Source organism: Mastomys coucha, unplaced genomic scaffold (assembly GCF_008632895.1).
Source record: "Mastomys coucha isolate ucsf_1 unplaced genomic scaffold, UCSF_Mcou_1 pScaffold21, whole genome shotgun sequence".
NCBI classification, from domain to species: Eukaryota; Metazoa; Chordata; class Mammalia; order Rodentia; family Muridae; genus Mastomys; species Mastomys coucha.
The window spans coordinates 63,902,776-63,927,641 of record NW_022196904.1 but is presented as its reverse complement, the minus strand read 5'-3'; the positions used below and the strand labels follow the sequence as shown (position 1 = coordinate 63,927,641).

At 45.6% G+C, this 24,866-nt stretch overlaps 1 protein-coding gene and 1 long non-coding RNA gene across 8 annotated transcripts in view; one reads left to right on the top strand and one right to left on the bottom strand.

The window, feature by feature from the left end:
- Positions 1 to 291: 291 nt before the first annotated feature.
- The window catches only part of Fam174b (family with sequence similarity 174 member B), a 103,437-nt gene continuing 78,862 nt past the window's right edge, over positions 292 to 24,866 (bottom strand). The window contains exons 3-5 of one of the 6 annotated variants that reach the window (XR_004123151.1): positions 9,600 to 9,742; positions 2,830 to 2,895; positions 292 to 1,944 (exon numbers count right to left, since the gene is read on the bottom strand). The gene's annotated coding sequence lies outside the window, so the exon portion shown is untranslated. Of the gene's footprint in view, positions 2,896 to 3,584; positions 3,793 to 4,627; positions 6,847 to 9,599; positions 9,743 to 10,616; positions 17,173 to 24,866 lie in introns of those variants that run through there. The other 5 variants (XR_004123153.1, XR_004123152.1, XR_004123149.1 and 2 more) reach the window with 5 other exon arrangements.
- Positions 19,603 to 24,866, top strand: part of LOC116102400 — a 44,125-nt gene continuing 38,861 nt past the window's right edge. Inside the window, exon 1 of one of the 2 annotated variants that reach the window (XR_004123156.1) lies at positions 19,603 to 20,015. This is a non-coding gene — a long non-coding RNA (uncharacterized LOC116102400). The remainder of the gene's footprint in view (positions 20,016 to 24,866) is intronic. The other variant, XR_004123157.1, reaches the window with a different exon arrangement.

Sequence of the window (24,866 nt, the reverse complement as noted above, 5' to 3'; positions counted from 1 at the left end):
GGCGGAAGTATTGCTCTCCACAACTGATGGCTTCTGGCAAGAGTGAGGATGGGAAAGAACTTAGTCTTCTTTAAGGGGTTAGCCACTGAGAGTTTGACCATGTTCCAGTGAGTATATTATGGGCAATTATGGGCAATATAAATTGAACTTGTGGATTGGGGGGGGGGGCAGGGAGTTACAAGGGTGAGGTGGACCTGGGAAGCCTGGGAATTGAGTATGATCAGGGTGCATTATGTAAAATTCTTAAATCAGCAAAAATATTCTGTTGAGAAAAGAGAATACTAGCTGTTCTTCCAGAGGACCCAAGTTTAATTCCCAGCTCCCACATAGCAACTCACAACTATCTGCAACTCCAGTTCCAGGGCATCTGACACCCTCATAGACATACCTAGAGGTAAAAACACCACTGCACAGAACATAAAAAAACTTTTTTTAAGAGAGGCAGGACTGCTTCCTATGGTGGTTAGTATTATCAACTTGACAAGATCTAAGGTCGTCAGAGAGATGAGACTCTGGGTATGTCTGGGAGGGATTAAATAAAGGCAATAGATGGGAGGGGACACGCCCTAAGAGCAGACAGCACCATTCCCAAAGCTGGGGTCCAGGACTGGGTGGTAGGGAGGAATCAAGCTAAGTTTACACTATTGTAAACTGGACAGGATTCTGAAACACCTAGACCACCAATCTCTGCCCATGCTATGAGAGATTATCTTAATGGGTTTACTTAGGTGAGAAGCCTAACTCTAAATAAAAGAGAGTACCCACAGAGTAGCACTCATTGTTCCATGGACTTGAGCCCTGAGTTTCATCAAGAGGAGGAAGCTGGCTGACTTCCTCTAGTTCCTGCCCCCAGGACTTCCCTGTCATAATTACCTGTATCCTTGAAATTCAAGTGGAACTGACCCCTTTCTCCCTTAAACTGTGTTTAGTAACACAGTAACAGGGAGTAACTGAAACATTGAGCGTTCATCTGTTTCCTGACTGTGGACAAAATGTAAGCAACTGCTACATGGTGGTCTTGCCGCGATGGACTACAACCGCAGACTGTGAATGAAAAAGATCCTTTCTTATTTTTACCAGGCTTTTTGTCACAGCACCAAGAAGAGTAACTAATGCCTTCTCTAGGTATCCCTACCCTGGGATACATCAAGTCCTGCAGGGCTAGGTGCTGCTTCTCCCACTGAGGCCAGACAACACAGCCAAGTTAGGGAAGCAGATTCCACAGACAGGCCAACAGCTTTAAGGATAGTCCCACTCCAGTTGTTCCGGACCCAAATGAAGACCAAGCTGCACATCTGATACATTTGCGTGTGCGGGGGAGCAGGGGTTGTAGCAGGAACTGCAAAGCTGCCCCTATGTAAACGCTGGGGGCCATGCAGCTGCAGAAGCATCTCCTGCAGGAGGACCTGAGGACTGCCTGAGAGAGCAAGGGTTGCTGATGCAAATAATACCAGCCAATTAGAAACTGTTTAGAATAGATACTTTCTTGGGACCAATGGGGGTGTGGGTGGAGGGTATTAAAGGAACTTGCAGCAGTGCTCAGATGAGCTGGCTGCAGCATTTCTCACCTGCTACCAGAGTCTGTGAGTCTGAGTCTGTGAGTCTGTGTTGTTGACTCTGCGCCAACTTGCCCCTAACACCCAGAGGACAGGTAGGGTCCGGCTAAGAGCTGTCCAGAGTACAGGCAACAGGGGGCAGCTAGGTCCAGCCTCTGTATGCTCTTTGGTTGGTCGTCCAGTCTCTGATAGCCCCCAAGGGTCCAGGTTAGTTGACTCTGTTGGTCTTCTTGTGGAGTTCTTATCCCTTCCGGGTCCTCAATCCTTCCCCCAACTCTTCCAAAAGAGTCCCCAAGTTCCATCTACTCTTTGGCTGTGGATTTCTGCATCTGTCTGGGTCAGCTGTTGGGTGGAGCCTCTCAAGAGGACAGCTATGCTAGGTGCCTACCTGCAAGCATAGCAGTATCAGTGTCAGGAATTGTCACTTGCCCATGGGATGGGTGTCCAGTTGGGCCCCTTATTGGTGGGCCATTCCCTTAATCTATGCTTCATCCCTCAACCCTGCATTTCTTGTAGGCAGGATAAATATTGGGTTGAAAGTTTTGTGGGTGGGTTGGTGTCCCTATCGCTCCACTGGGTTTCCTGCCTGGCTACAGGAAGTGGCCTCTTCAGGTTTCCTATCCCCACGGCTGCCTCAGCTAAGGTCAGCCCCATTGATTCGTGGGAGCTTCCCCATTCCAGGTCCCCAACATGTCCTTGTCCAAGATGCTTCCCATCCCCCAACCCCATCCCTTGCCAGCTGCAGATTTCCATTTTTTTCTTGTAGCATCTGGCCATCCCTCCCCACACCTGATCCCTCCCCCATTTTCTTTCCATCCCCTCTCCTACCCAGCTCCTGTCCTCTATCAGCCTCCTATGACTACTTTATTTCCCTTTGTAGTCAGTCTTCTTTAAAATAAGACAGGCTTTCCTTCTCTACTTCCATACTTTCTCTGATGGCCCCTTGTTCATGGGAAGACAGGGTGTGCAAAGCACAATCCAGGTCCTTACATCTTTCTTTGGTCTCTGTCCATAGCAACCAAGGGTCTGGAGGTTGCTAGAAACATGCCATCCCAGTTCCAGCCCATCTCCATTTGAGACACTCCCAGCACTTCTCATAATACATGACCTTGGGGTGAGACCCTATGATAGACTGGACTTAGGATCTGGCCAAAGCCCTAGGATCATCTTGCCCTTTAGCCACCAAAGGCTCAGAGTTGAACCTCCATCCTACCCAAAGGATCAGCTTAGAGCTGTGGGTAAGCAGAGAATGGGGTTCATTGTAGGTTGAGACCTGGGATGAGGGGACTGGAGGATCATTGTTGAAGACCAGAGGATAGGGTTCATAGCAGGCGGAGACCTGGAAGGAAGATTGGAGAATCATTGTAGGAGAACAGAGATTGGGGTTCATAGTAGGTGAGACCTGTTATGAAGTGAGATTGGAAAACCACTCACTTCCCTACACTACCTATCTCAGGATGAGATGCAGGGCATTTCTACCTGTAGAAACATTGAAAGTACTAGCTGAGAATAGTGAGCATGTCTGTAGTTCTACCACTTGGGAAGCCAAAGCAAGTGGATCAAGAATTTGAGGCCATCTGGGGCTATGTATGGCCAGCCTGGAAAAAAAATTCTTTATAAACAAATTAAAGACTCTTTGTTATAGCAACCCCTGAATAATGGCAGCGTTGGCCTGGTAAAACTTTTAAGATGTGTAAATGTAACCAAGCTTTGTCCGTGGAAACTGTACCATTTAGAATCTTTGACACAGTTCTATTTATCATGGAGGCCAATTGCCACTCTTCATGCTTTCCTTTCAAAACATTTTTACATATGCTATCTCTCTGATTGGAGAAAATAACCACTGAGACGGCTCCAACCTTTCTTATTCCCACTTAAGCAGGCCCTAGAGACTGTAGGCTGGCTGGGAAGCCAGAGCCCAGCCCACAGGCTGAAATGAGGGCCTTCTTTGGGTTCTCACCACTCTGCAGGGATCCCAGAAAAGGAGGAGGGGATGTGAAGAGGACTTTGAAAGCAGAAAACAATTCATTTCTGCTTGCATTATTTTATTCCATTACTATATTTTTCTTAATTTGGAGGGCAGAATACAAAGTATTGGGTTTTCCTGTGGTAATTTGTTCTAATTTCTGCTTTTTGATGTCACTTTCCCAGCTTGGGAGAAAACTAGAGTACCATCGGAAAAGATACTGTGGACTCTCTGTGGGTCCTTTCCAGTCATGTTTCACAGGCTCTGGACCTAGAAATAACCACAATTAACTTGGCAAATGTTCTTACATAGGCATTTGGTGAGCCCATCCCATTGGAAAGCAGAGAGACCAGGTATCAGTGCCAGGTACAGGTCAAAGACCCTGGAAGGTTCTATTCCCTTGTGTTCTCTCTTTTTAAAAAGATTTATTTTATGCATATGAGTACACTATGGCTGTCTTCAGACACACCAGAATCATCCATCCTCAACACAGACCATTATGTTCCTGGATGTACTTTCAGGACAGAAAAAAATTGAAATTTAAATAAACATATATGATGAAGTCTGTATTAACTATATTTTGAAGTAAAATTGAGAGCTATGGGATAGGAGGGCCCCTAGGGAGAAGGGTATAGAAAGCAGGCAGCATCAAAGAGAAATGGAGCAGGATTGTGTTGGTGAAGGATGGGGAAGCAGAAAAGAGGATGCGGCAGCGTGAGAAAGGAAAAATAACACGTAAAGACCTTTGAGAAAGACAGCTGCCTAAAAAATAAACATGTGTATATATACATACATACACACACACACACTTATATAAAAAGAGTTCAAATGAAGTTACCTTATAAGTCGGGAGGTGGGCAGACACCATAGGCTATCCAATAAAAAGCTGAGCACCAGATACGGGGTACATCTTTTCCAGTTGTTGGCCAGAAGAATCCCATACAAACCCCCACTAAAAAAACAATACAGAGTACTTCCTTTCCTCTTGGTGACACCCCTCCCCCTCCCACAACATGATGGCTAAGACCCTCTGCTGATGACACCCTGCTTAAAAAGACAAAAATTAGAATCCTGACCAGCACATGAGTACTCAGTGCATGCCAGATACTGTTCTACATATTTTATTAACTCGGTCTTCATCACTCTACACTACATTGTTTTTAATAGTTTTTGCAAATTAAAAGTAAAAATTGTTTGCAAATGAAGAAACTGAGGCCAAAGAACCAGCCTATGTTCATACTTAAACAAGAAATTCTCAAAACCCCAGCAGTGGGCCTGGCTCCACACTCTGTGTACAACACTACCCATTGACACATCATTCGAAAAACTATGCTCCAAAGCCACTTTTATAAAGCAAACTCACAGTCTTAATGCAGTACTGGTTAATACTGAGAGTCATATGACTGAGCTTTACAAATCATGTTGAAACTGATCTAGAACTGGTTCTCAACCTTCCTCATGCTGCAACCCTTTAGTACAGTCAGTCCCTCATGTTGTGATGAGGACCCCCCAACAATAAAATTAGTTTCCTTGCTACTTCATAACTGTAATTTTGCTACAGTTATGAATTGTAATGTAAATATCTGATGTACACGATGTATTTTTATTATTACAAATTGAACATAATTAAAGTATCATGATTAATCCCCAAACAATATGTAATTATATATTGTAAACTATTTCTAATTACAAAGAAACAGAATTTTGTCTTGAAGCATTGTGTAGCCTGGGTAACAAATATAAACAACAGTAAGCTCCATTGCTACATTTTGAAACAGTGTGCATAGAAAGCCAACCTCAATATGAGGGAGGAGACTTCTTCTTTCTCACCACATCAGAAATTCTCAGAGCAGTCTTTGCAAGAGCAATCTTCCACAGCAGATCTACTTCTGTATTTAGACTTGATAACGAACAAGTTGGAAAACCCTATTTCACAAAGATATGTTGTTGGAAATGGGAGAAAATTGTGCAGCACAGTCAATAGCACATGACTCCAAGACTTGATCCAGAATTGTATAACTGGCATTGGAGAGACATCTCAACTGCATCACTGTTCCTGAACTCCTCTTGTGCTATCTCAGGAGCAACGTCTTCAGCCTTGACTCTGAGTGGGCTTCTGGCAAGTGCAAATGGGGTGTGAGATAAATTTAGAAAATTTGGTGAAATCTTGACTGCAGTCATGTGCAAGTGTTCTTATCATCCTAATCTTTTTGTCTGGTCAATGTCATGTTCCTCAAAGAAAGCAGATAAAGTAGGCAACATGTAAATTTTATTTTGGGGTCAATTTTTTTTCCAAAACTGAAGTTCCATTTGGAATGACCATATCTTTTTAGAGGCATGTTGCTTTTGGTCCTTGCAGCAATGAATTTAACTCATTCAAGATGGGAAAAATGTCAACCCAGTAAGCTATTTTCTGCAATTCACTTTTAATTCACAATTTATTGAAGCTGTGCAATTCACAATTCACTAAAAATGGCTTTGAACTTCAATCTCACTTCCTGCTTTAAAACATTTTGAGTTTTAAAACTTCCTCTCAACAACCACCTCACTCCAGCATGAAACAGCAGAGCTTTGTTGCCATGCCCAAATCACTGCCCAGTTGTGAAAACAGCCAACTGTGCTCCCCTCTATAACACTGATAGCACTCATGACACTTTTCACTGCTTCTTGTTACTCTTGTGGCAGCTTCTCCATTGCTAACATTTGCTGATGAATCATATGGTTGAGTTCCGATGACGTTCGGTGACTCATCCAGTCCCAGACATTGAAATCCAGATCACCATCCTAACATAGCCGGAGCACCATACAAACACCACAGAGATGTTTTCCCAAGAGATGTTAATGCTCTTTCAGAAATGAACCAACTGTGTCAAATACATCGTATGCAGTTGTCTTCTCCAGAGGTTTGCAAAAGGGAAACATCTTTAAAGTTGCCATCACATAAACCATTAACTGTGGACAGTATGCAACATCTGTAGACTCATCAAGCTAGATACTGCATCCTAGAGGTGGGGCAGATTTAATTTCCTGGGTTGCCTGATCAAGACTATCAGCAGGTATGCCATTGTTTCTTCTGTGGACAGTCATTAGATAAGGAAACTTATAAATCTAACAATGTTTTTGGCTGCTGCTAACAGTAACCCAGCAGGAGTGGTATGAGGTTTCATAGCTCTGGTGATTCTGAGTGCCACCAAATATGAAGCTCCAATGGCTGTTATGTTTCGTCAGTGGCACTGGTCACCAGTGTCAAGGCTGGCATTCTTGAGGTCATCAGCTTTGCTTCTAAAATTGTTGGCATCCTTGCTGGCAAAACCTGGATGCTTGCTATAAAAAAGGACATTTGGGTTTGTTTGGCTTCATAGATTTGGCTGATAAAATTTCCCAAGAAATAACATATTTTTGTTTCTCAAAATTCTTGCTGCAATTATTGAGGTAAAACCATACTGCAAAAAAATCCTGTGTTTTCTTAACATTCTTCTCTACACTATATTGTCATGAGATCGTTTTATAAAGAAAGTAATATGTAATAGTTTTAATAATACAAAAGATACATAGTTCATATGTACATACATATGTTCACATATATGTTGATAGTACATGCATAGTTCAATCAATCCAGTTTATTAGAGTTTCCTATGATTTACCATTCTCAGTGGCTTTTTTTTTTACAAACCTGTTACTATCACATGGGGTCAGTATTCATATCAACCACAGAATAAAGCCAGGCGGTTTTGGTGCACACCTTTAATCCCACCACTTGGGAGGCAGAGGCAGGAGGACCTCTGAGTTTAAGGACAGCCTAGTTTACAGAGTGAGTTCCAGGACAGCCAAGGCTACACAGAGAAACCCCAACTCAAACACAAGACCTGTCAGCTTCCAGATCAGTTCTCATGATACAGGTATTTTTTTTCTGCAGAAGTTGATTTTATAGTACATGATTTTGCATTTACCCATTTATTACATTTATAATTCACATGGTGCCCTTTTCCCTCCAGTACTTCTGCTTTCAACACTGGAGCTACCCTCTATGTGTGTGACTGGTTTACATAAGCACATTATGGCATCAAGTCCATCGCATACACCTGTATTTGTTCCAGATGTATGAGATGAGGTTGGCACTATGATATCATCAAGCCATGTGGGTATATCTACATGTGGGAACACCCACCTGGAGACAGAGAAGCAAATGGCCCTAAGACCATCAGAAATGTGGGTTTTTTAAAACCTGGTGGTCCTAGGCATCCCCTGTGAAGTGGGTAGAGACCCATAGGTTGAGAACCTCTGATCTAGAAGACTAGTCAAGTAGACACATTAGGGGTCCTTTTTAAATCATCTTGTCATATCACATTTTCAAATACTCGCTTGAATGTCATCAAACTTCTACACTGTTTAAAAATAACACCTGCATACATGCATACAAGAAACATTATAGAGACTGAGCAGGTTCTATTTAGGAATATACATGTATATACATACACATGCAAAAACAAAGAAGAGGCCATGAATAGTGTGGGGAGGGGTGTATGGAACACTTTGGAGGGAGGGAAGGGGAGGGAGAAATGTTGTAATTATAATCTCAAACTTTTTTAAGAGTAAAAAAGAAAACACAGAAACCTGGGGCTCCAGAGACAGCTCAGCAGTTGGTGAAGAGGACTTACTGCTTCACAGAGGATGCAGGTTCGGTTCCCAGCACCCACTTCATGCATCTTCACAACTGCCTCTAACTCCAACTCCAAGGGATATCGATCCAACTCCCTCTTCTGGCATCCATGGATACCAACACACACATGGCATACACACGAAGAAGTGCATGTTCATACACATAAAAAATAAATCATAAAAACAAAACAAAAAAAAAAAAGCAAGCCTGGGGCTGGAGAGATGGTTCAGCAGCTGAGAGTACTTGTTCTTGCAGAGGACCCAGGTTCAATTCCCAGTGCCCACATTGTATCTCACAACTGCCTTTAACTCCAGTTTCAGGATACCCAACTCTCTCTTCTAACCTCTGATACCAGACACACATGTGATACACATATATAAAGGCACTCATATGCATAAAAATAAATCTAAAGACAAACAAAAAATAGAAACCTAACTAGTGGTGTGAAACTAATTCTAGAAATAGTGATATGGACTATGTGTTATCCCCAAATCCCTGTGTTGTATCTTTAGGCCCAGTGTGACAATTTTTGGAGGTGGTGTCTTCTGAGAGGTAATTAGGTCATGTGGGCAGAGCCCTTACAGGAGATCATGCTGGTACCTGATCTCAGACTTCCACCCTCCAGAGCTGTAGTGTCTCATTATTTATAAGAGGCTCAGTCAATAGTATTTGAAACAGCAGTTTGAGCTGACTAAGACAGATGGATTCAATTCTCCCTACATCCTTGGCTTCCAGTAACTTGATAATGGGCAGTGCTGAGTATTGGTGTTTTTCAGCCAAGACTCTCCCACTTGCAGAAAACCCTGGCTCTAAGTATGTTTTTGTTTGTTGGGTTGTTTTTCTTTTTTTATTCTCCCTACTAGAGTCTGCAGGGCTTTCAAATCCTTGGGTTTGGGAGACTATTCAGTAAGTTAAAGTGCTTACAGTACAACCATAAGGACCTGAGTTTAGATCTGCAGCACCCAGGTTCAATTAATTAATTAAAAATAAAATGTAAAAAGCCAGATGTAACAGCATGTGCCTGTAATCCCAGCACTGGGAGATGGAGACAGGAAGACCCCAGATGTTCACTGGCCCCACAGTCTGGCCAGTCAGTTAAGCTCTGGTCGGGGAGAGGCTCTGTCTCAGATAAGATGGAGAGAAACTAAGAAAGACATGTGACATCAGCCTTAAAGGCCCAATCTTCATCCTCCTACAGTCAGCCACATTGGTCACCACAGTCTCTCTGCAACACTCAGACTGGGTCTGGCAGAAATGGGCTTCTCAGTCCTGTGGGAACTCCTCCTTCCCCAGTTTCTCAGACATTTAGCCTTCTTGGATGGTTTCTCCAAGACACCTCCAATGTCATCCACCTGGACAGGGAGGTTAGAATAGCGGCTGCCCTGCCCCTCAAAACAAACAAACAAACAAAACCCACCTTTCCTCTTAACTCGTGCTTCTGTCTCCATTTTTGGCAAGTTTTCTTAATCACTGTGTCTGTACATCTCAGAAGCTGCCAGTGGCCACAAGGGAAGAAGAGCCATCGTGGGTCATTTTGCCCTTTCTAGCTTAGTCAGATTCCTAAAAGAAAATCACATTCAGCATGCTCAGTCCAGGACCTCATGGGATGAGAACCAGCATCCAGGAATGTATCCAACAGCTGCTGCCCAGTAGCTGAGAAAAATGCAGAGGGCATTGGAGCCCAGATAGCTGGCAGGGTCCCACACATCCTGTCTCAGTACATGGCAGCTGGCAGCTCTCCCTCCCCTCCATTCCCTCCCCTTCCTTCCCTCCTCTTCCCTCACTCTCCTCTCTCCCTTCCCAATTTCACTTTGCATGGCCTGTGAACCCACTCACCTGTGGAGCCTCCTTGGAGACACCTATGGAAGGGAGGAGCAAGGAGCCTCGGGGGTGGGGCAGCTAGTGCTATGCTTTTAAACTGGCTCTTCCTAGCAGGACCTGCCTCCTAGCCACAATTATGGGTTCAGGGGGGAAAGGTCTCGCCTTTGTGGGGTAGGACCACTATCAGTCATTACTACCCATGTAGGAGTCATTTCCAAGGGCAACACTCCTTAGGCTGGTTAACCTCCAAACCTTATTCTTCATCTATAGTGGGTCTCTCCTCAGGAACTTGGTGGCCAAGTTTTCTACCTCTTTCCCATGAAACCTCTCTGTTCACTCACCCATCATCATCATCATCCTTTCTCTCTCATCCCCTACATGCACTACAACAAGAGTCTAGAACTCTCAATTTCCATTGCTTCAGCATCTTCTCCCAAAGTTCATCCACATACATCTTCCTTCCTCCAGAGGTCCCTCTGCCCTTCCCAATCTTAAGCTCCACCTGTCTCAGAGGACACTGTGCCAAAAGATGTGCCGCATTTTATACAAAAGGAGTTCTTGCCTGGTGACCCCCTATTTCCCTAGATATCAGCCTCTGGATAGTGGCTCTCACCTGAAGGCAAGTGCCTTGAGTCAGTTTTGTTCATCTTGGGGTTCAAGATTCCCTTTGTCACCTGTCAGCTGCTAGGGATGAAAGGAAACTCTGTAGTACTATGCTGAAGTGACTTTTCCATGACTCAACAATGTACTGTGGTCCCTTCGTGATGCTCATCCAAGAGCCAGGGCTGCCATTCTCCGTGGCCCCCAAGGTCTCTCCTCGATGCCTCATCTCTCTTCAAAGACTGGGTTCATTTCAGAGTTCTGAAGAATCTACTTTCCTAGCAAAAGGTATTGGATCCTGTCCTTGGCCAGCTTCCATCTCTAGGTGAACGGCTGGGCAGCCGAGAGGCAAGCTGACTTGGAGGGCGGTAACTTTCTAAATAAGATCCGAACACCTCCTTTGGGAATCAGTTACCCCAGATCATGGTTTGCTCTTTCCAAGTGAAAAAATCATGCAGTAAGTCTTCCTGAGTCTTCCCCTCTTGCAGTGATCTTGACTGAAGACTTCTTGCATCGACCACTGGACCACCCTCTGCCTTAGGAGTTGGACTCTATTCCAGAGTCACCAGTTCCATCACTGCGAATACCCAGTGAATAAAGTCCTCTTTTTCCTCTAGGTGCCAGCCTCATCCAACCGAGTTACCATATAGTGGCATACACTCACAGCAGCTGCTAAGGCAGAAAGCTTGCTTTGGGCAGGTACTCTTTCAGCCCCTCTTCCTAGAATTCCTGAGGGGAACTTCCAGGATTTCACACTTTTGGAGCCCTTGATCACTAAATTTCAATGTCCCCAAAATGGGCATTTAGAAGGTACAGTTCTAAAAGATCATGCCCTCGTTCAAACAAACTCTTATGGACGGATGAAGTCCCTTCTGAATCCATGGCGTGACACTGTTCCTTGAGACTAGATAGACAACAGTGAGGCCTGGATACAGCAAAGCAAACTGGAAGGGTAAAAGCTCAGCACTTCCAACACGCTTGCTGATCAGTGACAAAAGGCCCAGGGCTTGGGGGAATTTCCTCCCCTGTGGAGCCAACAGTTGGAATTCACATAAACTGTCTATGAGGTCAAGTTTCCTTCAGTATTGATATGGAGGGAAGATGCTGATACTCCAGTGACCATTGGGAGCTTCCCTCGAGGTATGGGAATGCTTCCAAAGTTATACTTGAGTCCTTCTCCCAGGATTTGAATGTTATTCATCAAGGGGAAATTGAAGTTGTAGGTGGAATTTCAGTTGCCTATCTATCAACCTTAAGATCAGGAGATTATCTGGATAAGCCCATTGTGATTACAAGAGCCCTCAAAAGGGAGGGGAGATTGGCAAGGCCAAATCTGAAGTGCTGGCTTTGAAGAGGAATGAAAGATCTAGGAGTCAAAAAGGGACAGGTGACCTCTAAAGGGGCAGGGGGTGGCAGGGGTGGGGGTTGGGGGAAACAAAACAGCAAGCTTCTCCTTTGCAGCCTCCTGAAGGAACACAACATGGCTATCTTTGCATGACATCCAGGGAGATGCTTCTCATGCCTCTGAACTCTGGAACTAGAACTCTGGATTTCTACTATTTTGGCCCATGATAATTTGTTCCAGTGGACATAAACGAATTCACCATCTTCCGTGGGATTTTTTTTTTTCACCTCCTTCAAAGAATTCCCTCCTGGAAGGAGGAGAGAGGCTTCAAAGACCAGGAAGTTAAAGAAGGCTCAGGAAATTCTTAAAACTTAGAAGGCTTGAGAAGCTTACAAGTTATGGGATCCACAGTGCCCTTCAAGGTTATAAAAGCAGCATAGGTATTGCGGAATGAAGACTTTCTCCATCAGAGGTACCTGCAAGTCATCTAGGTAGCTTTCCTAGCTCGGTATCCATGCTAGGGTGGGCTTTCTGGTGATGCAACTGCCTTTGAGTACTCCTCTAAGTAACCCCAATAAACTCATTGGTTCACCAAGCTAGGCTTGGGTAGAATCATTTTAGTTTTGATGTTTTATCAGTGGCATATAGATGTGAGTTCACATCTGTCTAGGGAAAAATTACACCCTCCATCCCTCCATCCATTCTGTAACCTCCCATCATTCTGAGTCCCCTGACTCTTTGAGACATGGAGCCCTTGTTACCAACCCTATTAATGGAGACAGAACCCTCCTATCAAATTATTTGTAAGCACACAAGAAAAATGGATGCCTGATGTCCTCTGTTTACAGGGAGCTGGCTGTTTGGAAAGTCCTGTAATTCTAAACAAAACTGTTTCCAGCGTTCTTATTTCACAGCCACTAAGTGGCTACCCAGAGATACAAAGCCGAATGGACCTTATGCTTTCCTGTAAGGAGTCTACTGATTAGTTGGAAAAGGAAACACAGAAATACCAGAATTCTTGTTTCCTTAAGTGAGGCTGGAGTTGAAGCAACTCATGCTACCAATGCTACTGACACTCAATCCAACTCTGTACCTTTGGAGCAATGATAACAGGTTGTTAGCTCACCTGCATGAGAGTTTTTGCCCTAACGAGCATGTCACAGCACGAACACAGTCATTGAAAAATCTTCTCATATTCTGCATTGTGTTACATGGTTTTTGTACTTTTGTTAAAAGGAAGGTTCTAGTGCTAGGAAGCAGGAGGAGAAGGGTGTGAGCACTTAAGGACAGAGTTGCCAACTTGGCCCTTGATCTCAGGCAGTCTCCTCTTTCCTTCCCAAGTCTCAAAACATTTCCAATTCCTGTCTATTCTTTATACAGATGGCTACGACAGACTTGTACTCAAGTTGTTCCCTCTGTTTTTATTGTTTAACTTGAACCAGATTGCCACTAGGACTTGGTGACAAATACATAAATATATAACAGGCAAGGCTTGCTGACAGGAAAATTCACCTACACACCTCCTCTTGCATGGGACACTGACTGTTGAAATACCCAACTAGGAAGAGATCAGGATCAGTAGGCAACTGTTGTGGGGCTTATATGTAATGTCCAAAAAAATTCTAATTTTTAATGGAGTTCAAGGCTGCCTATTTCTACTGTAATCTAGCAAGGTGAAAGGAGGCATGTAAAGTCGACAAGCTCAATATGATCATATAAGGTTATCCATAAACTATCTGGTGAGGCAAGTGGCAGTTTTACCTGGGTGTTTGCCTTAGCCTGGGTTTCTACATCCAATTCATAAAACTATTGCCAAGACCTGGCAAGGAAGGGCTCTGGTAGCATCAAAGATTTCAAAATCAGTGTACTTACTGAGAGTTAGCAAAAGACACTGAGGGCAATTATGGGTGAGGAGGGAATGTCTTGTTGAGCTGAGGTTGTAGCTTAGCAGTGCCACACTTGCTCAGCATGAGCCACTGCCCAGGGGACTTTATCCCAACACTGCAAGGAAAAAAACCTCTTTGTTACTTTCAAGTTTTCAGGTTTTCAGAGCATCTATCAGAGCTGATATTGAAAACTGTTGATGTCCTTCAGTCTACTACTCCTCCTCTGTCATCTCTTTGGTCCGTCTACTAATGTTGCTAAGGCTCATATGGGGACAGACAGTGGTCCCCCCACACAGATACTTTCCTATTACATCCAGCGTCTCTTGGCTTCCAGTTTCATATGACTCAAGACTGGCCAAATCCAAAAACCTAAGAAATATAGCAAATAGGCTCCAGGCAAAATGCAGACCCCATTTGGGGGATCATTCCAAATGAGGTACCGAGCAGAGTATATCAACAGTCAAGTCTACAATTCAGAGCAGCTTACAAATGTTCTCCTAAGAAAGACATGACACAGGCATTCAAGGAAAGCATCTAAAAAGTATATATAATGAAAAAAGTTACTTATTGTACAGCGTACAGTGTGAAACAGGAAACATATTGCACAATGTAGGAGACCTTTCCCACGGACCTGGAGGGTATGCCTGTGTAGAGAGGCATAGACACGCAGTCAAAAACATCACTGGGACCAGACTGTGGTGGGCCTCCTAAAATGGAGCTAGAGACAGAACTTTATTCTGTCAGCAGTGGGGAAGCCATTGGAGACCTTGGGAGCAAAAATGACGCATTCCTTCTAAGAGAGGCCTGAGAAAAACAGCAGAATCTGTGGGAGAAGTGGTCTGGTGGGAAAGTCTGAAGGCAGAAAAGTTCTAAAGAGCAACCCCTCAAAAAAAAGTCTCTACATCAGATTGGGCTCTAAATCCAATTGCTGATGTCCTTGTGGGAAGCACACAAAGACAGATACAGAGAGAGGAGAACACTGGGTGCTGTGGGGCACATTAAAGCAACGTTTCCACAAAAGAAGGGAGCCAAGGGGCTACCAGCAGCCACCAGAAGCTAGGAAAGAGATTTGAAATGGACTTTCCTTCAAAGATCCCAGAAGGGACTGGCCCTGCCAGTCCCTTGATTTTGGACTTCTGGTCTCCAGAACCAGGAGAGAAGTACTCTGTCTGGAGCTGTCCATTTTGTAGAATCCTTTTGCCAGCAAACCTAGGACACTAATACAGAAACAAATGAAGGACCAAGCTGAGGTTCGGGGGATACCTGAGATAAATCTGTTTTAAGTCCCAGGAACACCAAAGTTTGAAAACTGAGAATAACTGAAGATTCAAGCCAGCTTTCCAAGCAAGTTACAACTCACAAATTCAACAATAACTCACAAATTCTCCTCTCCCTCTGAATCCAGCTGCAGTGAGCCTTAAAGAGAGTATAGCCATCAGGGAGCTTGGCCTCCCAGACTTAGGTCTGCAAGCATCACAGAGGACCCTGGCAATATTAACCCAGAGAAGAAATTTCATAATACAAGCCAAGATATCTTGGCTGTAATGCATCTCTTTTGCTGTCACACATTCCTTAGCGAAGAGACTTTGCCTCTTGAATAGCACATAGAGCAGAAAAACGAAAAGGAAGTTCTCCACCAGCCAGCCAGCGAGCAGAAGGAATTTTTAAGAGTAACCCAAAGTGGAAGGGGAGGATGAACACAAAGGGGAAAAATAATCTATCCCTGTTGACACTCCAGCTCACCTGGAAATAAGAGTAGCATCTTCCTATGACTCCCACTTTGCCCCCTCAGAGGAGCAAGAGGAAGCTGCCCTTGGCTTCTCTTCTGACATCAGGGGTCAAGAAGCAGTCCTAGTCAGAGGGCAGCAGGGCACATGCTCCCACCCCAGAGACTGAGCAGGGGACAAAGTCTATAAAGCAGCTGGAGTCACCTACCTAGAGCAGTCACCGCTCCCTGCCACCCTCCAACCCCCCCCCCGCCTCTGCCAACCCCCTGCACGCCTTCACGAGAACTCTCAACAACACCCTGAGCAGCTGCCAGAAAAAGAAGTCTCACATTGTCTCTTCAAGAGGGAAAACCCCACAAACAAAAATCCAGTTTTCAAGGCAGCAGCCCTTCCCTTTGTACCCCACAAGAAGACCAACAGAGTCAACTAAACCTGGGCCCTCAGGGGCTCCCAGAGACTGAACCATCAACCAAAGAGCGAGCATGGGCTGGGCCTCGCCCTCCCCCACTCTGCCACCATCCTGCACATATGTAGCAAAAGTGCAGCTTGGTCTTCACGTGGGTCCCCCCAACATCTGGAGCAGAGGCTATCCCTGACTCTGTTGCCTATGGATCACGTTCCTCAAACTGGACTGCCTTGTCTGGCATCAGTGGGAGAGGATGAGCCTAGTCTTGCAGCAACTGGTGTGCCAGAGTGGGTTGATACCAGGTCGCACAGGGGTTGGGGGGTATGGCGTGGCGGTAGTGTTCTTCCTTCTCAGAGGAGAAGGGAAGGGGAGTAAGGCTGAAGTTGTGTGAGGGGGTGGGGGCTGTGATTGGAAAGTAAAGTGAATAAGTTAACAAGGAAAAAAAAAGAGCCTTGTCCCCTAGTTTTGTGTCTCCTGGTGGAACAGACACCTCTACTAGTCATGGCTCTGTCATCACTTATAACTTCCCATCCCCCTCCCTCACCACCGCCAAAAATGCCACTTACATCATCTAAAAGACAGCTCACTGGTAAGGATTAGAAGTGCTCGCTGGCATCTCCCTTCCCTGTCCCCTCCAACCAAGGTGGGTACCATTAGAGGGAGTGACTTTTGACAAACAAGAGGGCAGAATCAGGGTATAAGCAGCTGTGCATGTCACTCTGAGCGTACCATCTGTTTTGATAAACTTGGAAGTTTTCCTTTCCAGGAACACCACTTTCAGGAACGTGCTTTGTCCTACCCTACAAATGCTGGGTCTACAAACAAGGTGCACATGCACGATTTGATCATAAGGATTAACTGTGGTAGTCTCACAGACAATAGAAAATAAGGCCCTAGTGTCTACATAGGCAACATGGCAGGCAGGTCATTTTTAATTTCTCAATTACTTACATACTAGGACTTTCTCTTCTATAAAGCTACAGCCTGGAAAGGAAGCCTAGTGATTCAGAAGCAGGAGCGGAAAGGGTGCCTTTCCCAGAGTGTTCTTTAGAAGCTATTGCATTTCGAACCACTTGGATCTGGATCTTAGGTTTAAAGGAGACAGGTAAAACTTAAGGAATGTTGAATACAGAAATGTTTTCAAGAAATTATCAAGCGAGAAAGATACTGTTGTAGAATACAGTACTTAGTGATGCCATTCCTACCTACCTCCCACCACCACCACCACCACCACCACTGCAAATTTTTATTTTGAGGAAAGGAACAAAGGCCTGGAAAGAAATTAAGGCTTAACAGTACCAGATGTGTGTCCAACATGCCACCCAAGGGCCACATGCATCCCAGGATATGAGCGATGCAGGTGTCACCATGGCTGAAATTACAGGCAATCTCATAAACACATCCCTTCATGTTCTACAAGGAACACGCAACGTTTGTGGGGAGATGGGGCAGTCAATAAGCATCCATTTTCATTCCTTAAATGTGCTCCAACCTCAAGGCTTTGGCTGTGTGTTCTAACTGTCTTGGGTAAACTTCCACTAGAAGCAGAAAACTGCCTCCCTTCTGCCCCCACCACACTCAGGCTCCACCCCAAGTCCTGCCCTCCTCCTCCTCCCTCCAACCACCAGTTCTTTTCCAAAACCAGAATGACACTCCATCTATCCCATCCCAACATTTCCAAATCCACCACGGTTCTCAGGCTGCCCTCTTACCATGTGCTCTCTTACATCTGTGTTCAGACATTAATTTAGCAACCACGGCATGTGAGAGACATATTGCTATGTATCTTGGGAGACAAGGAGCTTGTTGAGCCATTGGCAGGAGAGAGTGGGTACTTAACCTTTCTGGGGCATATGGAGAGTTCTCTTACGTAGGACAGTGCTCTCCTGGACTCCCCATCAAGCTACCCACCTCCCCACTTCTTTCTGCTTCTGGTCTTGTGCCTCAACTGCCCCCTCCATACTTTTGTCCCCTGGAATCTGTCCTCGCCCTTATCCTCTTGTTAAGGAAGCCCCTGGATGTAGAGATCCACCAAAACCCACCCCAGCCTCAAGAGGGCAATGCCTCCATGTCCATCTCTCTCCAGGTCACAAGAGACTTTTGTCAATTCTGGTGCTTACCTGCCAACTCCATTTTTAAATTTTTCTTTTTTTTTTTTTTAAGACAATGGCACCTTATCTTTCCTCACCTCTCTCTGCGTGTGTACTTCTTGAGGCTCTTCTTGCCCTACTCCACTGTCAAAGCTTTCCTTCTTCTCTTGTCCCCAATCCTGACCTCACTAAGATCTGTCTCCTACAGACCAGGGCCAATAAATTGCATCTGTTGCATCTTGCATGACCCACCTAAACCCTTTTGCTCAGCTGCTCACCAGAGTCTACGGGATAAAATCCAGAGTGAAGCAACCCTATTCCCTCTCCTCCTAGTTTCCTCTGTGAACATCCTGTCCTTTCTCAAGATCAGTTGCATCCTCTTATTCCCATCTTTGTGCCTAATCCCAAGCTAGGCTCCCCAGCATAGCCAGTGAGTCCCTTCTCGACAGTTCTGGGCCTGGCTATGTCCTTTCTTCTCCAGGATCTGGCTCTCTGTCATTCTGTCATAGTCAGGGTAGAGTGATCAATTCTACTGAAGTGACAAACTGATCCTGGGCTTTTCTTTCAAATCAACTCTCTGGGCTGGGGGTGGGGACACAGCCATTCTGAGCAGACAGTCATCATAGAAGGACTCTTAGAATGAGGCTTGGCCTGGGCCATGTACTAGTAGCCGTTATCACCAGAATAGTGCTAAGCTAGCTCCAATGCTGCCGCTCTTTTTAGGCCTGAGTGGGAAGCTTTTGTCAAAGTTTCTTTGTTCATGTTATGACTGTGATGATGATGATGGTCCCCTCAGTTAGGAGGCAGCTGCTCCTGTGTGTCCCTTTGCATTCAGTTCAGCCCAAGGAAGCAAAGACATCTATACTACAAAACTTGCCAAAAAGTCTATTAAGGCCTTGATCTACCAGGGGAGAAGGGTCTCTGGCAGAAGACCCCCTCCAAAAAGTGCCCAGGACTTCCTTGCAAGGGGGGTGGCTAGCACAGGTGAGCCCTGTGTCCTGAACCTCATTCCCAGAGTGTCTTGAGCCAAAGGCTTTTTCAAAAGTTCAATCTCCAAATGAGGCCTTACGAAGCCACTGTATTTTTATGTGTGCTTTTTAAAAAGGGCCTCTGTCTCTCAAGATGCCCTCTGTGGGTCTTGATATAGGGTAGATGGCACTGTAGAGGCTCCTAGGGTGTTCGAGGCCATGGCAGCCTCTTCTCCAGCCCTCCCTCTGACGCTCCCCCCACCCCAGCGCACAGGAGTGAAGCACTAAGAGGAAGAAGCCAGCAGCCCACCCTGCCATGCTGCCAAGATTTATCAGTGGCCAGCTCCCCAAAGGTGGGGCACATGGGCACCTCAGCCTCTGGGACATTAGTCTATATCATTGCTGGGCAAAAGACAACACGTCTATGAAACCTGGCACTGAAATCCCCAGAGAGCCCGACCCCTTCTTTGTAGGCAGCAGGTACTCAGCTGTCTGCCTGGAAGTATGTGAGCCATGGCAAACAGGAAGCAAGAGTAGGGGTGGGGGAAGAGTTGTCAAGGCCAAAGTCCCAATACCACACACCTCCACTACCCTCCACACTAGGATTCCCATATCAGAGGGTTTTTTAGCAAGACTTTTGATAAGGCAGTGACCACCCTGAAACCTGTAATGGGAATTATCATTAAGTGGATTGAGCATTTCCAGTGACCCAACTGCTGGGGCCCCACTATGATCTGGACCAGAGCCCTTGGGATCTGAGAGTCCACCCAGCTATAGAACCAGGGTGTCAACTGCTGAGAATTTTCACAACATTCCAATGGCAGTTGAAAAAAACTGTCCCACAGCAAAGCTCCAAGACAGCAGAATCCACCAGTCCTAGGCAAAGTGCAGGTGTACATTTGAGGGAAAGTGACAGAGGGAAGAGATAGACAGCTATTCACCTGAACTCCCAGGGCCTGCAGGGAGGAAGGGGTCAAAAAACAGAAAGAGGTGAGTGAGCCCTTTGCTAGCTCATGGACTCAGAGGCAAATCTGGTTTGCCATCCATTACACAAACCAGCTCTTTTATAACCCAACAGACAGGGATAATAGCTATCTCTGGAGCTGAATTATAAGTGAATACTATAAATCAAGATGAAGTTCATGCCAAGCCTGTAATTTTTTTTTTTAAATCAGAAAAAAAATTAGCAATGGCAGGTTCAAAGGAGCTGGGCAAAATCAAGACTGGATGGGAAGAGACTTCCGTGGCCAAGTGCCAGTTCCACTGTGTACATGCTGATGGTATACTAAATACAAGAGTTTGTGCAACAGTCTTCGTCCAAGCTACAGTATCCCAGGAGGCTTGCCTTGCCTCCAGGCTAAAGTAAACACCTGGCAGTTCCCGAGACAGGTCCACATGACTAGATAGATAATGTAGGAGCTAACAGATGTCACTGTGGTCCATTTGAAATTTTATTATTCTGTGGTCCTCCTGTGAGATTAGGGCACCTCACCACAGACTTTAAGGATACCAAACCATTGACTGGGATTCATGGGAGACAGGTTGTCTTCACGACATTCTGCCAGAGTGACAATAGTATCATCTCAAACCTTTGGGAATTAAAATGTGTTTTTATACAAAGCAACTATGTTGATGACATGGATTCTGAGTCAGTTGCTTTATTTCTCCAGCTCAATAATCCCTGCCCTCTCTGGGGGAAAAAAAGTCCATATGAAGTCAACTAAAGTCAACTAAAGGCCACAGTGAACATAGAAGCATGGGGGCGGGGGTGGGGGGAGAGGGCACACTTTCTCCAAAGGCCTCTACGTTTCTCCCCATGTACCCAGAAGTTTAAGCTGCCAATTTTTCCCCATTTAAAAGCAAAACCAAAAAGCGAAATCCTGTTGCAGGTGTTACTGTCTGACTTCACCCTAGCCATTATCATTCTCTCCTCCATTCTGTGTTTGTCTTCTCCTGACAACACAGAACATGCTAGAGGCCACAAACTCACGTGTCCAAGTCTCGTATTCCCCAACTTGGGGTACAATGCTGACCAGTGGGGATGGGTGCTCCACAGATGCTTCCGGGGAGAGACCTAAGTAATGAGCAATGCCAAAGCTGTCCCTGCTGCTGCATGAGCCAAGCAACGAAGCCCTTCCTTGGGTTCACTTCATATCTCCCAAATAGGACTGAACTAAAGCTCAAGTCTGGGAAGTATCCAAGACCGTCCACTTAGCCATTGGGGCAAAATCCAAGCATGTGTACCTTCTCTTTATCTGGTTCATTTTCTGCCCTCTTTGTGTATTGAATTCCAGGGAGACTGTAGCCCTGGAGCAGGGAGCAGAAGGTTCTCTGGGGAGACGAGGGGAGAGGGAATTGGAGAAAGGGCTTTTTGAAAAAAAATGAAGAACAGGGAACTCTGATATACATTTCTGTACTTGGAGTTTCTGCTGAAGAGTCCCAAATTCAGTTGTAATCAAATGCTGCCCTAAGCCCAGATGCATCTTTGAAAAGCCCCCCTAGGTGTCCCCCATAACTTACAAACATAATTCTGTACCTTTGTTAAAAGTCAGACTTCTGGCTAACGTGAACATGTGACAGGCAATATTCAAATCAGTGTTTAAGGCACTCAGTAACTTTAGTGGAGCTTGTCCCCTCTTTGTATTACATCTCTACCTGACTCAGAAGTGCCTGTGAGCTATCCCAGGCTCTCACTGCTCTCACTATGGGGCTTCACAGTGTATACACAACACAACGGTATTCACTTTCACTGGCCTTGGGATTTGTAGTACGTCCCTGCAACAAATGCCATGGTCTTGTCCTGTTTTCTCTTTCTCAGAAATGGCTCATAGCTTAGAGGCCTCAGCTTTGATCACCGAATCCTGGGGGAGGGAGGTTCCCCCCTACGCCTAGTCCCTTGGGTTGTTTGTAATGGCCCTTTTCTTGGGCACTTTAACTTTATTCTGCTGGGAGATCCCAAACCTCTGACTCTTCCAGGTGCTCTTGGATTTAACGATTTCCTAGGGGCTGTTTAATCTTTCTAGTCTACCAGCTCTCTCTAGCCCAGCCCCAAGATCAGCACCAGTATGTCCCAGAAGGCTACAGGCATCTGCTAAATATTGCTTCACCATTCCCTGGTTCCCCTGGGCTCCCTTTTTTCCAGCCTGTACATCTCCAAAGCTAACAGATAACACCCAAACCCCACCCCACCCTCAAAGCAAGGAAGAGCCACAGAATGTAGACAGAGTACTCTGAGGCAGCTCCCTGAATCAGTCCTGTCCACAGACCGGATTGAAGGTGGTCACCTGTTTCTAGGAAGGATCCACCATACATCTGGGTCTGTGAAACTAAAACAGACCCTGTCACTCACTCCTGACTTCACCCATGGCACTTGTTCCTGTTCACTCCTCCCAAACACAGTTGGGTTCAGAGGACAGCATCTTACTCTGGCTGGATTTTTTTTTTTCCATTTTAATGTGAAGTTAACTTATGAAAACAAAAAGATTTTAATGTAGATTCTAAGCATAGGAGAAATAAGAATGGGTGCTCAAGAAGAAAGACATGCCCAGAGCCACCAGTGTCAGCTTCTGAAAGAGGAGTGACCACAAGTTAGTCTTTTAAAACAAAGACACGTGGACTTCCATGAAGGCGCTTGGTCCAATATATGCACCTATGTAAGAGCACACACAGATAGGTAATTGGCTTGTTGGGAAATTGGGGAGGCATTCTTAATGCTCTTTGTCATACCGAAGTTTTTGTCTTCCTTTCCCAATGCTGGCTGTAAACCACTAAATTGATTTCACAACCCACTAATGGTTCATGCCCTACAGTATAAACAACACTGCTGTATGAGATAGGCAATGTGCTTTGTTGAGCCCTGCACTCTGGGCAGCCTTTTAATTCTCCAAGGGAAATGGAGGAAGTTCGAAACCAGAAATGACCCAAGCAGCCTCTCCACTCCAAGGCCTGTGAAAGGGATGTGCTGTCCTGCAAGGGATTCTTGCCCCTCAACTAAGTCTCCCGGAAGACACAGGCTGCATCCTCTCTCCATGGCTGTCTTCTTTCCTTCTCGCAGTCCTTATCCTCCCCATCCATCTCTTCCCATGGATGGAAATTACAAGGAGACTGGGATCTGAGCACAGGATACCCACAGCAGTTCTGGTGGGAAGAGAGCGGGTAGGCAGAAAAGTCAGTGTGTAGAGGAGGAAGGGAAAGTCACCCTCTCTGTTCCTGTTTAGAGCTAGCGCTTTTCTCTGACGAGGGCTGACAGCCCAAGCAGATCTGGGTATAGCCTTTGCTCTTCATCCATGGACATGCAGAGGACCCACCGTTCAGATCATAGACCACTTTTTTTCCACCCAGAAAACTCTTTTGGGCAAGAGGGAACACCCTTGGGCAAGAGGGAACAACACCCTTGGCCAAGTAAGAAGTGGGGAGTTAATTACAGCCACTGGCCATCACTCAACACAGGGAAATCTGTACTTGTTCTGGTCTGCCCAGGCACACTGCTGCCATCTAAGTGAGGAGAACAGAAGACTAGAGACCTCTGCCTCCAATTTCCCTAAGCTGTCCAGGTGCTTATGCATACATATACTTTCTTCCCTCTCTGTCCTGCCCTGCAGAATGGAAGTTCCTATATTAGCTGTGACAGTCACTCTGCTTAAATGTATGGCACTTGTCATGTTTAACCCTGCCTTATTCTCTGCTCTGGCCACTCAGGATTTCCTTAAAACTGAAGTCAATGTAGTGACTGTGACTCAGGCCACTCTTGGGTAGGATACTAACTCTGGTATTCCTTGATCTTTGGGCATAGAAGTTCCCATGCTCCATCCAGAACACAAAGGTCTGTCTACCCCACCCCCACCCCCACCCACTATCTTCTTATTCCCTATCTTTGCATGCCTATGCGAGCGTCCGGTCAGCCAGGTCTTTCCCAGTCCAGAAGTGACCTTTGTGTGGAGTGTGCCTTGACTGTTAAGATTCCCCAGGTCTGTGTCTGAAGGTCACAGGGGACTCGGAAGCCTGCAAACTCTGGGCAAGCTCATGCTGCAGGCCCATAAAACATAATCCATGCCCGCAGGGAATTTACAGTGTCTTTGGAGAGAAGGGTTACAGAGGCAGGCAAGCTTGCAAGGGAGGAAACAGACCGGGCTTGTGAGGTTAGGAAGGGAGTCACTGCAGGTGAGAATGCACAGGAAGGGCTCAGAACCAACTGCAGACACTTCCAGACAGGGAATGGAAGGTGGCTGTGGAGAAAGATAGAAGACCCAAAGCATGAGGAAAGAGATGCAGCCCTCACACCAAGTTAGAGAGTGTGAACTTTAATCCTTGGGCAATGGGAAGCTATTTGGAGACTTCATGAGCAAGGAGTTAATAGGTACTAAGTGGTTCCAGGGAAGAATGGATTGTTGGACCCATGGAAAGGACTGGAAGGGTTGAGCCTGGAGGCTGAGGTCAGCCATTGACTGTAAAATCGCAGAGCTGAAGAGAAAGGCTTGCTATCATTTGTTGAATAGCAGTGGTGATAGGGTCAAAGGTGACATCTTTGTCTCCCAGGATGGGAGAAGTGAATACCACATTGCAACGAGGGACTTGCCAGTATTTGAAAGTACAATCCAAAGAGGTTCTTTGTATATGACTCATCACCATATAGCTGAAGCACTAGCCAAGAATGGATGGATTAGCTTACCTACCGTCTACCCACCACCCACACTCCCTTCTCTCTCTTTAGAGAATCAGATTCCTGCATCTGAGCATTTTTTTTCCTTTCCTAGTACTAAACCCCAACTAAGTAGAGGTAGGGCCTGTACTGTAGCCTGGCAGGTAGCTGGCAGTTTTAGCCCTACTGGGCCATGAACTGAC